The following is a 15,719-nucleotide window of genomic DNA, read 5'->3' on the forward strand; positions in this document are numbered from 1 at the left end:
GTCTTCTGTGAGGCTTTACTTTAAATCCAGAGGACCCTGCCGAAATCCCACCTACAAAAGACCTTCTTCTTTTCTGCTTTCAACCTGCTCTTTCAAAGTCATCTTCTTCTCCATAGAAGAATAATCAGAGAGACAGTGAATGCCACCTGATCATCCTTATCTCAGGACCCAGATGGCTTATACTTTACTGGGCACGTATGATGTATTGGGCTCTCAGTCAAGCAATTTTCACACATTTTTTAAATTTAATCCTTAGAGTAACACTGTGAGATAGGTAAAATGAGCCCCATTTAAAAAATAAGATGACGGAGACCCTTTGGAGAACTCGGGGTTCAATCTACTCAGGGTCAGCACCTGAGACAGGGCCAAGCTCAGGGCTGAGTCCAGCCAGGTTTGACCATAAGCCCCCCTCTCACCACTGCACTACTGGGTCCCTTTTACCTGGCCTACCATTTCATGCTCACATTCATCATTTATGTGTTTTGCTAGAAGCTTTAATTTCTTTAATCTAGAGTATTATTCCTGTGCAACATTCCAGAAGCGAGAATTCCTCTAGAGGAGAGAGATTTTGTCTATTTTGCTTCCATTTCTAGGTCTTTGTCAGTTTCCCTGCAGTAGACAGTCCCATTAAGTAGAGCTGCCTCATGACAATGACTCCAGAGAAAAACTGTTTTAAAATACGAACAAATCTCCTGGTGGTGTATCAACAATAGGCCCATCAATGAGTGACTCTGTACTAGGAATGGCACTGGTCGAAGAAAACTCAGCTGTACAAAAGAGAAGTTGAGACAGGGATTAAGGTTGAGGCAATGAGCGGACCACAGAGCACATCACACAAGACAAATTCATCCCACATCTCTCCCAGTGGCAGCTCCAGAATTTTCATGTGGCAGGGCCTTACAGGTGAAGAAAGTGAGCCTTGATTTCCCATCTGTAAAATGATAATACTTACTTCAAAACGTCATTGAGAGGACTGTTAGTTTAATATATAATTTGTGTGCCTTCACACACACACATCAGTTAGTATAGTGTGTACTTAGTCGCTCAGTCGTGCCCGACTCTTTGTGACTCGTGGACTGTAGGGTGTGATAAATGACTAGTATCTCTAAGGTATCCTTCATCATTCAGATGCAAAGCTGTAAAGTCTAATGTAAAAACACGTGCTTTTCTCAACTGAAATTTAGTTGATTCACTATAATTCAAAAGTAATCCAGTTATACATACACACACATGTATATGCAATTTTCAGGTTCTTTTCCATTAAAGTTATTACTAAATATTGCATATAGTCTCCTGTGCTATACAATAGGTCCTTGTTATTTATGTATTTTACATATAGTAGTGTGCATCTGTTAAGACCAAGTGTTTTTAAACAATAACTAGATCATAGGAATGTTGAGGTTCAGCACCTATTGAGATTAAAATTATGGAAAGAAAGATTTTCATTAGGAATCAATGAAGGTATATAAAAATAAAAAAGAATAGCTAATGAACAAAAATGTTCTCTGTTAGTTAATGTTACATCTTCCTTTACAACTTTCAATTCAGTGCAATTCATTCACATTTAGGGCACACATTTATAAATCATGTGGATACCAATGAGCTTTTCTGAAACAAGCTTCCCTGGGCTCCTAGATCCCAGGCCTGGCACATTTTGAATCTCTTGCACACTAGAACAGGGCTCCGTACATAGCGGGTATTCAGTGAAATACTAGCTGTTGTAAATGTTTGGCCAATTTCCTTTCTTTTTTAAAAAGATCTTCTCATTTTCTTGAGATATAATTCACATACAGCAACGAATTGTTTGACCAGGTTCTTACAGAGAGACAGGGAGGTCAGTGTCTGGATCGTGCCTAAAATAAATGTACTGATGAATGAAACAAGCCACATGCAAAGGGGCATGCACGGAATGAGTGTAAGAATAGTGGAAACCTGCCTCCACAGAGGACTGACACAATATTTTTGATGTTTCAATAACAAGCACACAATTTTACAACTAGAAGAAAAAAAAATCCCAAAGTAAAAAACAAAAAAATAAAACCACACCAAATTTAAAGTTTTTAAGAAGTGCATGCGTGCTAAGTCACTTCAGTTGTGTCTGACTGTTTGCGACCCTACGGACTGCAGCCCATCAGGCTTCTCCGTCCATGGGATTCTTCAGGCAAGAATACTGGAATGGCTTGCCATTTCCTCCTCCAGGGGATCTTCCTGACCCAGGAATCGAACCTGCATGTCTGGTCTCTTGCATTGGCAGGCGAGTTCTTTGCCACCAGTGCCACCTGGGTAGCTAAAATTTACCTGAAGCCATCTAGAGTTTTCATTGAGTGCAAAGATTGCGCTACCCCAGGCTTTCTGCCTGTCTGAGTCCGGAGTTTCAGTGGTTAGTTAGGGAGGTGTGCTCAGTCTATGGGTCGGTGCCCCTCCTCTTTATGAACACCTGCAAGACCCTGCCTGCCCCAGCCCCTGCCTGCCTCCCCATCAGTGCTTGCAACTTCACGCTCCCTTGGAGTCCAGGCATCTGGACAGCTCTTGGTTCCTCAAATGCAGCATACTCTTCTCCAAGCCCACACTTTGTACCTCGTCTTCTCTTTGCCTGAAATATCCTCCTGTGGTCCCCTTCTTGGCTGGCTATCCACTTCTCAGGTCCCAGTTCAAGGCCATTTTTATTAGGAGGTCTTCTCTGACCTCCCCTACTTCGGTTTAGGCTAAAAACTCCACAAGATCCCAGTGCTTGGCATAGTGTGTTAAAGCTAAATGAAATCTTATGATTGACTGTTTAGAATCCAGATGTGTTTCATAGGCCTTGATGGTGTGGATGAAAAAAATTGCCCGCCGTATCAGTGAACAAAGGATGTTGCAGACACCATGCTTTCAGCCATTGCTGGCATCGCAGACTGTAGACCCTGAGGGGATTCAGGCCACTGGCTCTAGATGGTTAAGGTGTATATCAAAGGAAAGACTGTAGTAAGCCTGGACTCTTGCATCTTCCCATAGAGGGAAAAGCACTAAATTTATTAACTTGAGATGTCTGGCTTTCTTTAATTAAAAGTAATCCTTTGACATTCTGAGTACTTGACTTCTGTTGTAAAACTCATATAAATCCTCCCTTACTTCTTCGATGCAGTCCCTCAGAGCTATCTAAGAGGCTTTTTCTGGGCCTAAGTCCTCAGAAATTCCGCCAAATAAAACATAATTCTCAACTGTAAAGTTGTGCATCCTTTTCAGCCAACAATGGTTCCTGGGCCCCTTAGACACTTACTCACTTGTGTGTTCCTTTACACGAATGTTTAGGCATGTCTCTTTTGTACTAGGGATACAATGAAATAATAAATAATTCATGGTTTTTCCATCAAGGAAATCCCAGCTTAGGAAAGAGACAAAATTTTAATTTAAGTGTATTTAAGTATTTTAGGGGGATGGTGAAGTGGTGGCACAGGAAACAGTGGTCAGTTCTATTCGCAAAAGGAGGAAATGGAAAGACCTCATGGAGGGGTTCTCTGAACTCACCTTGAAGGTGGTCTAGGGTTTCACCAGGTCGACTCTGTGGACATTTAGGTACAGAGTCAGTGGTGTCAGCGATGACCCAGCACTCAAGACACCCTCGTGGGATGCAGGAACCACAAAAATCTATGTGGCTGCACCAGAGGGTGTGAGAAGCAGAGAAGGCAGTGACGTGCCGGGTGTTGTGGACCAGGGCATGAAATTTCACTGCCTAAGGCAGCTGGAAAGATGAAGTGTTTGAACCAGACTTTCATTTGGGGAAGATCACTGTCTATGGCACGAAGGAGGATGTAGGAAAAAGAAAGAACAAGCCAAACAACCATGCCCAGAGCTCTTCATAAGAGGATCCCATCTTGTGTTCAGTAGTGGTCAAGATAAGTCATTTTGCAAATAGGCCGCTCCTCCTTACAGAGGGTCCTTATCACTTGTCAGCACAGCCTTTGGTAGGGAAGGCCTGTGGACTAAGACCTTAAAGGGACAGAAAATTGCAACAAGTTGTAAAAAGAATATGCTGAAGAGCCGACGTAAGATCTCACACCTCTAAAAACTGGCACTTTCAAGCCTCTAATTTTAAGCAAAGTCAGAGAAGAGGAACATGGTTTTCGCCAGGGATAATCAGTTCTGTGTAACTTTTTTGCTATCCAAATAAGAAAATGCTTAGGGAGAGACAGCTCATTAAAATTAATTTTAACTTTAGCAAAACAATTTTAACAGTCTAGCCTGAACCTCTTATGGGCTGGATTCGAGGAAGCATTTCTTTCCTACTTTTTTTTTTCCCCTCTTTTGCTCTAGGCCCTTCCCTTTCTGTTATTTGTTGTTCAGTCGCTCAGTTGCGTCTCTGTCCTCTGTGCTCAGACTCTGTGCGACCCCATGGATTGCGGCACTCCAGGCTTCCCTGTCCTTCACTGTCTCCAGGAGTTTGCTCAAACTCATGTTCATTGAGTCAGTGATGCCACCCGACCATCTCATCCTCTGCTGCCCACTTCTTCCGCCTTCTATCTTTCCCAGCATCAGGGTCTTTTCCTGTTTGCCTTATTTGTTGACTCAAAGTCAATCTCAATTTTGTCCTAATTAATTCAGAATATACTTTTACATTTTACCTTCAAGTCCCTTGGAACAGTTAATCTAACTTGCTTACTTTATAGATAATAAATTTGAAAATTAAATGATTGGCTCAGTTTAACAAAGTAGGTAAGGAACAAAATTGAGACCGAATTCTGCTGTTTTCCAATAATATTCCAACTTCCCAGATCTCCACCTGGTTGAGGTCTTGTCAGCAGGATTTCTCAATGTTTTAGCATATTAGCTGGTGAACATTGGGATGTACTGTACACAGAAAAATGACAACTAAATTCCTTGAGATTGCCAGATACCCTAAGGGCTAGAATTGATAGAATAATCACGTAGTCTTCATTTTGATGATTTGTTCACACCAATTTATTGTATTACTTCCTTTATACCTCTTAGACTTCCATGTCCTCTTGTTAGAGCCTCTAAGAAAAACTGTTTTCTGCTCTAGCAATATTGACCTGAGGGTCTTTTCCTTCATCATTTTACTTCTTTTTCAGGAACATATCCAGACTATACCTGAAAAATTCCACTCTGTCTCCAAGAGAAGCACTTTTACCTCAAGGCATAATGGAAGATGTGTCCAGTGTCACACTACCTAAGGAACACATGGGTCTTGGACCAACAGGGCACAGTTCCTGAGCTTCACTGGGCTCCAAAGACTTACTCTGAAGCCTCACCCTCCACCTGCTTGCACTGAGTCACTGGCTGAAACTTGAAGGATGGATAGAATTTTAGGTGGAAATGTGGACAAGGTCGAATTAAGGTGAAGAAGTGACCTTAAAATGGGCTTAAATATGAAGAAAGAGAACACAGTGTGCATTTACGTGGGCGTTAGAGGGCAGCCAGTAGCAAAGATGGCAAACCTCTCAGACTGACACAAGTTTCATGTTCAAGTGGCAAATTAGTGCAAACGGGAATAAAAGGGTAGGTTTAGCAAGGCCTCAAACTCCTAGTTTAAAAAAATTTTATAGTGCCCAAATACTAAAATGACATTTGCTCTGGCACTTTGCACAAAGTATGTATTTGTTACTTGGACTGAATCACTTAATTTTAGGTTTCAGAGGCAGGAATGAATAAATGAACATACAACCCAGAATATTAAATATTCCAAATTTTTGTGGTCATATCATCTCATACTTGCATAACATCTGAATTGTTCCAGAATATTCACCTCTTTTGTCTCGTATTGTCATGGCTCTGACCTCACAGTTGTTCAGAAAAACTCTACCAGCCTGAGATGTCTGGGTATTGCAGGAGGGAGCACGACAGGTCCCCTGTTCCCAGTGTGCGGGAGAGGTGGGTGACTTGTGAGTTAGAGACACAGTTGGGCATGGAGATCTAGTCTCCCAGCTCTCTGCACTATGCTCTAACCGCTAGGCACACAGCTTTCCCAAACAACTGACTTTCTAACATGGAATGTCATTAGAAAGAATATAAAATGCAATGTTGGACGAATACCCTGTAGTTTTGCTCTCTGCCCAAACTTCCAGCTGCTGAGCTCCTGTCATGAAGTGATAAAGTCATCTCACACAGTCCTTGGTTTTAGCTTGGTTCCCTCCTGCCTTGCAACTGATAGAAGTCTTATCTCAGCAAAGCAAACTCTTACAAGGATACACCCCAACTATGAAAGGCCTTCAATAATTTCCAAGTCAGAAAGTGACATTTTCTAAGTGTTAGACTTTTCTGGCACTGGGATGACCAGGAAAACTGATCAGTAATGTATTTGTGAAAGTTCTGAACAGCTTATTTGTGGTAAAACTGGGGAAAACTCACATTTGCTGGCTTCCAACTCAATGCCTTTTCTTCCAGACCTTATTATTTTTTTACAGAATGGACAGGACTCTTCCTTATTCCAAAAGATATTTGGAGAAAGCTATTGCCATGAAGCAATATTTTAAAAGAAATACTCAATTTTGCCCTTGAACCAAAGGGTTGACAACATCAATCTGATCAAGTTGTGATAATACAGTTAGATGTCCCTTTTGTCTGCTGTTGTTCACTTTTATTTTTTTGGAGACATTTAGTAAGTCAAAGTAGCTAGTTACAATTTAGAAAAATTGAACTTTCTAAAGGATAAAAAGTTGATGGGAGACATTTGCACTTAGTGTTTTGAATAGCCCTCGAAATTTTGTGTGAAGTCTCTGGTTAATGACTCTTAGAGAGCATGTCCACTGGTGCAATCAGTGGGCCAGATTCAAATGCAATGACCCAGTTTCTGCTCACCTACAGAGTGGCCTGCTTGGACAGTTCCCAGCAGCCAATGGGTCACAACTCTGCCTTCCCCAGCTTGGTAGAGAACAGCTCCTCACTAAGTCTGCCCTGAAGCTGTTATTGCCTAGGAGGACAGTGGTTTCCCTGACGGAACTTCATAGCTTGGTTCTGTCAGGCTATGTCCTGCCCAGATTCTAGTCACTCTCGCTGTTCCGAACTATTACTGAACCAGCCAGTGAGAGAGAAAAACCAGCCTATAATCCCAGCCACTGTGCGTTCTTTAGCCTGAACAGATAGAAAGCAAGGGATGTTTCTGTTCATTGCCCCAGGGAGAAAGGAGATCAGGATTCTAGTCCTGGCTTTGCCACCAAGGGGTGGGAGACCTGAGTGAGTCACTGAATTTTCTAAGCCTCCGTGTCTCACTTATAAAATGAGAGTAAAGGGCAGGGGTCCCCAGACTCTGGGATCTTACGTCTAATGATCTGAGGTGGGGCTAATGTAATAATAATAATAATAGAAATTAAGTGCACAATAAATGTCATGCAATTGAATCATCCCAAAACCACCCCTCCCACTCCTGGTCTATGGAAAATTGTCGTCCATGAAACTGGTTCCCAGTGCCAAAAAGTTTGGGGACTGCTGCCTAAGGTACCTGATTATTCCAAAATCATAGACATTCACATGTCTGAGACAGTAATATTCATAACAAACAAATTGTGTATTAACTACATTCTAGGCATTTTCTCTTCAAAACAATTACCTGAGAGTATATTATTATGTATTAATTTATTATGTGTAGAGGAAAAAAAAAACAAAGATCAGAAACATCGCCTAACTTGCCTAAGATCATGAAGCTGATAAACGGTGGAGGTGGAGTTTCCATTCCCACCTATTTGACTGCAGAACCATCTGCCAAGTTCTGCCATGATCTATGCAAAATAAAAAGGTTGAGAGCACCAAATAAGTGTCATTAAAAGAAGATGAAACTCTCACCAAGTTATGTAACTAACTCTCAAGTAAGCTGTCCCTTCTAGCAAATCAGGGCTAACTGAAAAGATGCAAAACCAATAATTTCTGTTGTGCAGAAGCTGAGGGTGGGAGGGTTAGTCCCTTAACATAGAGGTAGAATGATATCCAGTGTCATATCCAGCTTATGGAAGGATAGATATTTCTGGTTGGTAACAATTTATAACCTGAAATCTCATTGTTTTTCTTGCTAAATATCTTCCAGTCCAGTTACTCTTGCTTAACCACGAATCCTCAGAATTAAAGAAGATTACACGTAGATATCTACATGATTAGATATGGCAGCTTTATTTTAAGATATGGGCATTTGTGTAGCTAAACTCCCTAAACATACTAGATATGGGATTAAAGAAGTTAGACTGGATGAGAAAAATTCTAATTAAAAAAGGAAAGTTCTCACAGCACTGATACTTCTCATGCCTGGCTGGACAATAATGAATGGGAAAATAGAAACTAGATCAGTATGCTCACTCTTGATACTGTGTATTAGAACCATCTGTGTACTCAGACATTGGAGTCTAATGCACTGCCTGCAGCAAGAATATTGCTCCAGACTAGATAAACATGTAGAAACTTCAGTTTCCTAATCATTAGGATCTTTTCTTACATTTTCAAAGGTTCTAATATCAGTAGTCCCCAATCTTTCAGGCACCAGGGACCAGTTTCATGGAAGACAATTTTCCCGTGGACGAACATTGGGAGAAGAGGGTTTTGGGATGAATCACCCACATTACACTCATTGTGCACATTGTTTCTGTTATGACTACACTGAGATTAACCTCTACTAATGATAGTCTCCGTTTGCACTGCAGATCGTCAGGCATTAGATTCTCATAAGGAGCACACACCTGGTACCTTCCATGTGCAGTTCACAGCAGGGTCCATGCTCCTGTGAGAATCTAAAGCTGCTGCTGATCTGATAGGAGGTGGAGCTCAGGTGGCGATGTGAGGGGTGGGGGTGGCTGTACATACAGATGATGCTTTGCTCACTCCTGCTATGTGGCCCGGTTCATGACAAGGGTTAGGGACCCCTGTCTTACATCACCCTTATCTTGTGTTGAATAGATTTATAAAGCAATTGGATATTAGCCTGATTTGCTTCAGAAGAGTTGGATATGACTTAGTGACTGAGCGACTTAGCGACTTAGCGAATGAGACTGTGTCTCCTGGTCAGACACAATGCCATTGCCATGGTCCACATTCCCAGTTGCCTTCAACAGATGCCGTATGTTCACCTTTTGTGCTTTGTATTTATTTTCTTTCCTTTTGACTTTTAAATATCATCATGACTGAGAAATAAGTAGCAATATCAAAGGAAGAGCCCTAGAGAAAAAGATCACTTAGCCCAGATAAAAATAGCAAAAGGTTACCATCATAGTCATAAATTAGGGCACATTAGCTGTTATTAAAAGGAAAAGACAGACTAGGAGCCTTTACACAGGCTTCACTTTAGCAAAAGCATGAGTCGAACATTAAGTGACAATGTTGCAAGAGTACAGAAGAGCCAGGACTTCCCTGACAGTTCAGTGGTTAAGACTCTTCACTTTCAATGCAGGAGGCGTGAGTTTGACCCTTAGTCTAGGATTTATGTTCCCACATGCCAAATGGTGCAACCAAAAAGAAAAAAAAAATGTAAAAAAAGAACAAAGAATAAGATAGGGCCAAACTCGGAACATCAATGTGGATGATGAATAAGCAGTTCATGTGTGGATGAAATGCACAGACTCTAGAGCCTGAATGGCTGGTTTCAAGCTAATGTCACTAGTTATTAGCTGAGACTTGGGCAGCAGACTTAACCACTCTATACTTTTGGTTCATAATTTACAAAACGAGGATAATAATTGTCAATCATGTCAACCATTGTCAACCACTCCCATCGCTCACATCGGCACCTGAGATCCACCTCCTGTCAGACCAGCAATAACTGTCTACATGATTCATTTACTGGCTAGCTAAATGAATTAAGTATACACAGATATAATTATATAAAGTTTTACACAAATAGAAAAATTGGTCTTAAAATTCATATGGAACTTGTTAGGGACCCAAGTAGCCAAAATCATCTTGAAAAAGTACAGAGCTGGATGACTTACATTGCATCATTTCAAAACTTACTACAAAGCAATGGTAGTCAAACAGTATGGTGCTGCCCTAAGGATCAATGGAATAGAATTGAGAGTCTAGAAATTAACTCCTATATCTGTGGTAACTGGCTTTCATCAAGGGTATTAAGACCATTAAATGAGGAAAGAAGAGTCTGGTCAAAATATCAAGGAAGACAAGACTCTAGACACGCTGAGGTCGGAACTCTCCTTCACTATGTACTGGAGGTTGGTATGGTGGCTTGGGAACCAAGAAAAGAATGTACAGTGTTTTGTGGCTTGGGGCTTTTAGTATATTTGGAGTCATTTGCTTTTCTGAGACAGACATGGTCAGAACATTGCCCGACTCCCAAGGTGTGGTAGAATTCTCTCCATGAAGAAGGCTTCCTAAGATTCTATATGCTGCCACTGTCCCACGACTCTTAGCAAGTAGAGTGTGGCAGCCGGGGACTTGTGGGTGAGTTACTGTATCATAGAAGAAACAAGTCCCTTTTGTCTGCTGTTGTTCACTTTTATTTTTTTGGAGACATTAGTAAGTCAAAGTAGCTAGTTACAATTTAGAAAAATTGAACTTTCTAAAGGATAAAAAGTTGATGGGAGACATTTGCACTTAGTGTTTTGAATAGCCCTCGAAATTTTGTGTGAAGTCTCTGGTTAATGACTCTTAGAGAGCATGTCCACTGGTGCAATCAGTGGGCCAGATTCAAATGCAATGACCCAGTTTCTGCTCACCTACAGAGTGGCCTGCTTGGACAGTTCCCAGCAGCCAATGGGTCACAACTCTGCCTTCCCCAGCTTGGTAGAGAACAGCTCCTCACTAAGTCTGCCCTGAAGCTGTTATTGCCTAGGAGGACAGTGGTTTCCCTGACGGAACTTCATAGCTTGGTTCTGTCAGGCTATGTCCTGCCCAGATTCTAGTCACTCTCGCTGTTCCGAACTATTACTGAACCAGCCAGTGAGAGAGAAAAACCAGCCTATAATCCCAGCCACTGTGCGTTCTTTAGCCTGAACAGATAGAAAGCAAGGGATGTTTCTGTTCATTGCCCCAGGGAGAAAAGGAGATCAGGATTCTAGTCCTGGCTTTGCCACCAAGGGGTGGGAGACCTGAGTGAGTCACTGAATTTTCTAAGCCTCCGTTGTCTCACTTATAAAATGAGAGTAAAGGGCAGGGGTCCCCAGGACTCTGGGATCTTACGTCTAATGATCTGAGGTGGGGCTAATGTAATACTAATAATAATAGAAATTAAGTGCACAATAAATGTCATGCAATTGAATCATCCAAACCACCCTCCCACTCCTGGTCTATGGAAATTGTCGTCCATGACACTGGTTCCCAGTGCCAAAAACGTTGGGGACTGCTGCCTAAGGTACCTGTATTATTCCAAAATCATAGACATTCACATGTCTGAGACAGTAATATTCATAACAAAACAAATTGTGTATTAACTACATTCTAGGCATTTCTCTTCAAACAATTACCTGAGAGTATATTATTATGTATTAATTTATTATGTGTAGAGGAAAAAAAAAAAACAAAGATCAGAAACATCGCCTAACTTGCCTAAGATCATGAAGCTGATAAACGGTGGAGGTGGAGTTTCCATTCCACCTATTTGACTGCAGAACCATCTGCCAAGTTCTGCCATGAATCTATGCAAAATAAAAAGGTTGAGAGCACCAAATAAGTGTTCATTAAAGAAGATGAACTCTCACCAAGTTATGTACCCTAACTCTCAAGTAAAGCTGTCCCTTCTAGCAAATCATGGCTAACTGAAAAGATGCAAAACCAATAATTTTCTGTTGTGCAGAAGCTGAGGGTGGGAGGGTTAGTCCCTTAACATAGAGGTAGAATGATATCCAGTGTCATATCCAGCTTATGGAAGGATAGATATTTCTGGTGGTAACAATTTATAACCTGAAATCTCATTGTTTTTCTTGCTAAATATCTTTCCAGTCCAGTTACTCTTGCTTAACCACGAATCCTCAGAATTTAAAGAAGATTAACGTAGATATCTACATGATTAGATATGGCAGCTTTATTTTAAGATATGGCATTTGTGTAGCTAAACTCCCTAAACATACTGATATGGGATTAAAGAAGTTAGACTGGATTGAGAAAAAATTCTAATTAAAAAAGGAAAGTTCTCACAGCACTGATACTTCTCATGCCTGGCTGGACAATAATGAATGGGAAAATAGAAACTAGATCAGTATGCTCACTCTTGATACTGGTATTAGAACCATCTGTGTACTCAGCCATTGGAGTCTCATGCACTGCCTGCAGCAAGAATATTGCTCCAGACTAGATAAACATGTAGACACTTCAGTTTCCTCATCCATTCGGATCTTTCTTACATTTTCAAAGGTTCTAATATCAGTAGTCCCCAATCTTTCAGGCACCAGGACCAGTTTCATGGAAGACCAATTTTCCGTGGACGAACATTGGGAGAAGAGGGTTTTTGGGATGAATCACCACATTACACTCATTGTGCACATTGTTTCTGTTATGACTACACTGAGATTAACCTATACTAATGATAGTCTCCGTTTGCACTGCAGATCGTCAGGCATTAGATTTCTCATAAGGAGTCACACACCTGGTACTTCATGTGCAGTTCACAGCCGGTCCATGCTCCTGTGAGAATCTAAAGCTGCTGCTGATCTGATAGGAGGTGGAGCTCAGGTGGCGATGTGAGGGGTGGGGGTGGCTGTACATACAGATGATGCTTTGCTCACTCCTGCTATGTGGCCCGGTTCATGACAAGGGTTAGGGACCCCTGTCTTACATCACCCTTATCTTGTGTTGAATAGATTTATAAAGCAATTGGATATTAGCCTGATTGCTTCAGAAGAGTTGGATATGACTTAGTGACTGAGCGACTTAGCGACTTAGCGAATGAGGACTGTGTCTCCTGGTCAGACACAATGCCATTGCCATGGTCCACATTCCCAGTTGCCTTCAACAGATGCCGTATGTTCACCTTTTGTGCTTTGTATTTATTTTCTTTCCTTTTGACTTTTTAAATATCATCATGGACTGAGAAATAAGTAGAATATCAAAGGAAGAGCCCTAGAGAAAAAGATCACTTAGCCCAGATAAAAATAGCAAAGGTTACCATCATAGTCATAAAATTAGGGCACATTAGCTGTATTAAAAGGAAAAGACAGACTAGGAGCCTTTACACAGGCTCACTTTAGCAAACAGCATGAGTCGAACATAAGTGACAATGTTGCAAGAGTACAGAAGAGCCAGGACTTCCCTGACAGTCAGTGGTTAAGACTCTTCACTTTCAATGCAGGAGGCGTGAGTTTGACCCTTAGTCTAGGATTTATGTTCCCACATGCAAATGGTGCAACCAAAAAGAAAAAAAAAATGTAAAAAAGAACAAAGAATAGATAGGGCCAACTCGGAACATCAATGTGGATGATGAATAAGCAGTTTCATGTGTGGATGAAATGCACAGGACTCTAGAGCCTGAATGCTGGTTTCAAGCTATGTCACTAGTTATTAGCTGAGACCTTGGGCAGCAGACTTAACCACTCTATACTTTTGGTTCATAATTTACAAAACGAGGATAATAATTGTCAATCATGTCACCATTGTCACCACTCCCATCGCTCACATCGGCACCTGAGATCCACCTCCTGTCAGACCAGCAATAACTGTCTACATGATTCATTTACTGGCTAGCTAAATGAATTAAGTATACACAGATATAATTATATAAAGTTTTACACAAATAGAAAAATTGGTCTTAAAATTCATATGGAACTTGTAGGGACCCCAAGTAGCCAAAATCATCTTGAAAAAGTACAGAGCTGGATGACTTACATTGCATCATTTCAAAACTTACTACAAAGCAATGGTAGTCAAAACAGGTATGGTGCTGCCCTAAGGATCAATGGAATAGAATTGAGAGTCTAGAAATTAACTCCTATATCTGTGGTAACTGGCTTTCATCAAGGGTATTAAGACCATTAAATGAGGAAAGAAGAGTCTGGTCAAAATATCAAGGAAGACAAGACTCTAGACACGCTGAGGGTCGGAACTCTCCTTCACTATGTACTGGAGGTTGGTATGGTGCTTGGGAACCAAGAAAAGAATGTACAGTGTTTTGTGGCTTGGGGCTTTTAGTATATTGGAGTCATTTGCTTTTCTGAGACAGACATGGTCAGAACATTGCCCGACTCCCAAGGTGTGGTAGAATTCTCTCCATGAAGAAGGCTTCCTAAGATCTATATGCTGCCACTGTCCCACGACTCTTAGCAAGTAGAGTGTGGCAGCCGGGGACTTGTGGGTGAGTTACTGTATCATAGAAGAAACAAGTCCTACAAGAAAACAGAAAATGGGCCTTTTCCAAAAAAGACGTATATATGGCCAACAGACACACGAAAAGATGTTCAACACAGAGAAATGCAAATCAAAGCCACCGTGAAATATTACCTTACATCTGTCAGAATGACTATCAAAGAAATCTACAAAAGTTGGCGAGGATGTGGAGAAAACAGAATCCTTGTATACTGCTGGTGAGAATGGTAATTGGTGAAGCCATAATGTAAAATACTATGGAAATTTCTCCAAAAATTAAAAATAGAGCCAGCATAGGATCCAGCAATTCCATTCCTCAGTATATATGCAAAGAAATGAAAACACTAACTCCAAAAAAATATGAACCCCAATGTTCACAGCAGCATTGTTTACAATAGCCAAGGTATGAAAGCAAGTGAAGAGTCCATCAACAGATGAGAGGATAGAGAAGATGTATAACACACACCCACACACCCACACCCACCCCCCTCCACACACAGACACATAGACACACACACACAGACACACACACAGACACACACACAAGACACACACACAGACACAGACACACAAACACAGAGACACACACATACAGACACACACACAGAGACACACACACACACACAGACACAGACACACATAGACACACACACACAGACACACAAACACACACACAGACACACACACACACACAGAAGAATATTATTCAGCTGCAAAAAAGAATGAAACTCTGCCATTTGCAACAACATGGATGGGCCTAAAAAGTGTTATACTTAGTGAAATAAGTCAGAGGAAGACAAATATTTTATATCACTTATATGCGGAATCCAAAAAATAACATAAATGACTATAACAAAACAGAAATAGATTCCCAGGTACAGAGAAGAAACTAGTGGTTACCAGTAGGGAGTGGGGGGCGGGGAGGGCAAAATAGGGGTAAGGGATTACGAGGTATGAACTATTATGTATAATATAAATTAGCTAAAAGGATATATTGTAGAGAACAAGGAATATAGTCAATATTGCACAAAATTCTAAATGCAGCATAATCAATAAAAATTTTGAATCACTATGTGTACACTTGACTACTATACAACACTGTAAATCAACTGTATTTCAATTAAAAGAAACAGAAATGGGAAAATATTAACCCTGGGTTACCTCATATATCTACTGTCAGTTCTTGCGCTTCTCTCTATCAGATCCCGGAAATCAGTTTCCGTATCCATCACAACCAAGTTTCTTTGAGCAGTAAATAAGGACATGAAATGAGCATGCAGATATCTAGGTTTGTCTCTGTTAGTGTTTGTCACTGTTGCTTAACGACAGACACAGCTTAGAAAGCACAGGTTGTATGTGTTTGGCTTAATTTGAAAAATTTAAACCTTTTCCTAATTATATTTTATGATTCATTTACAGAGAATTTAGAAAGAATAAAAAGCAGAAAAAAAAGTTACCCCAATTCCAATACCAAGAGTTAACCCTGAAATGTTTCTTTT

The 15,719-nt window shown here is 40.8% G+C and overlaps 1 protein-coding gene across 4 annotated transcripts in view; it reads right to left on the reverse strand.

The window, feature by feature from the left end:
* Positions 1–15,719, reverse strand: part of LOC113907808 — an 83,086-nt gene that overhangs the window by 11,307 nt on the left and 56,060 nt on the right. The window lies entirely within an intron of this gene.

The sequence above is a fragment of the Bos indicus x Bos taurus genome, chromosome 17 (genome assembly GCF_003369695.1).
Source record: "Bos indicus x Bos taurus breed Angus x Brahman F1 hybrid chromosome 17, Bos_hybrid_MaternalHap_v2.0, whole genome shotgun sequence".
NCBI lineage: Eukaryota > Metazoa > Chordata > Mammalia > Artiodactyla > Bovidae > Bos > Bos indicus x Bos taurus.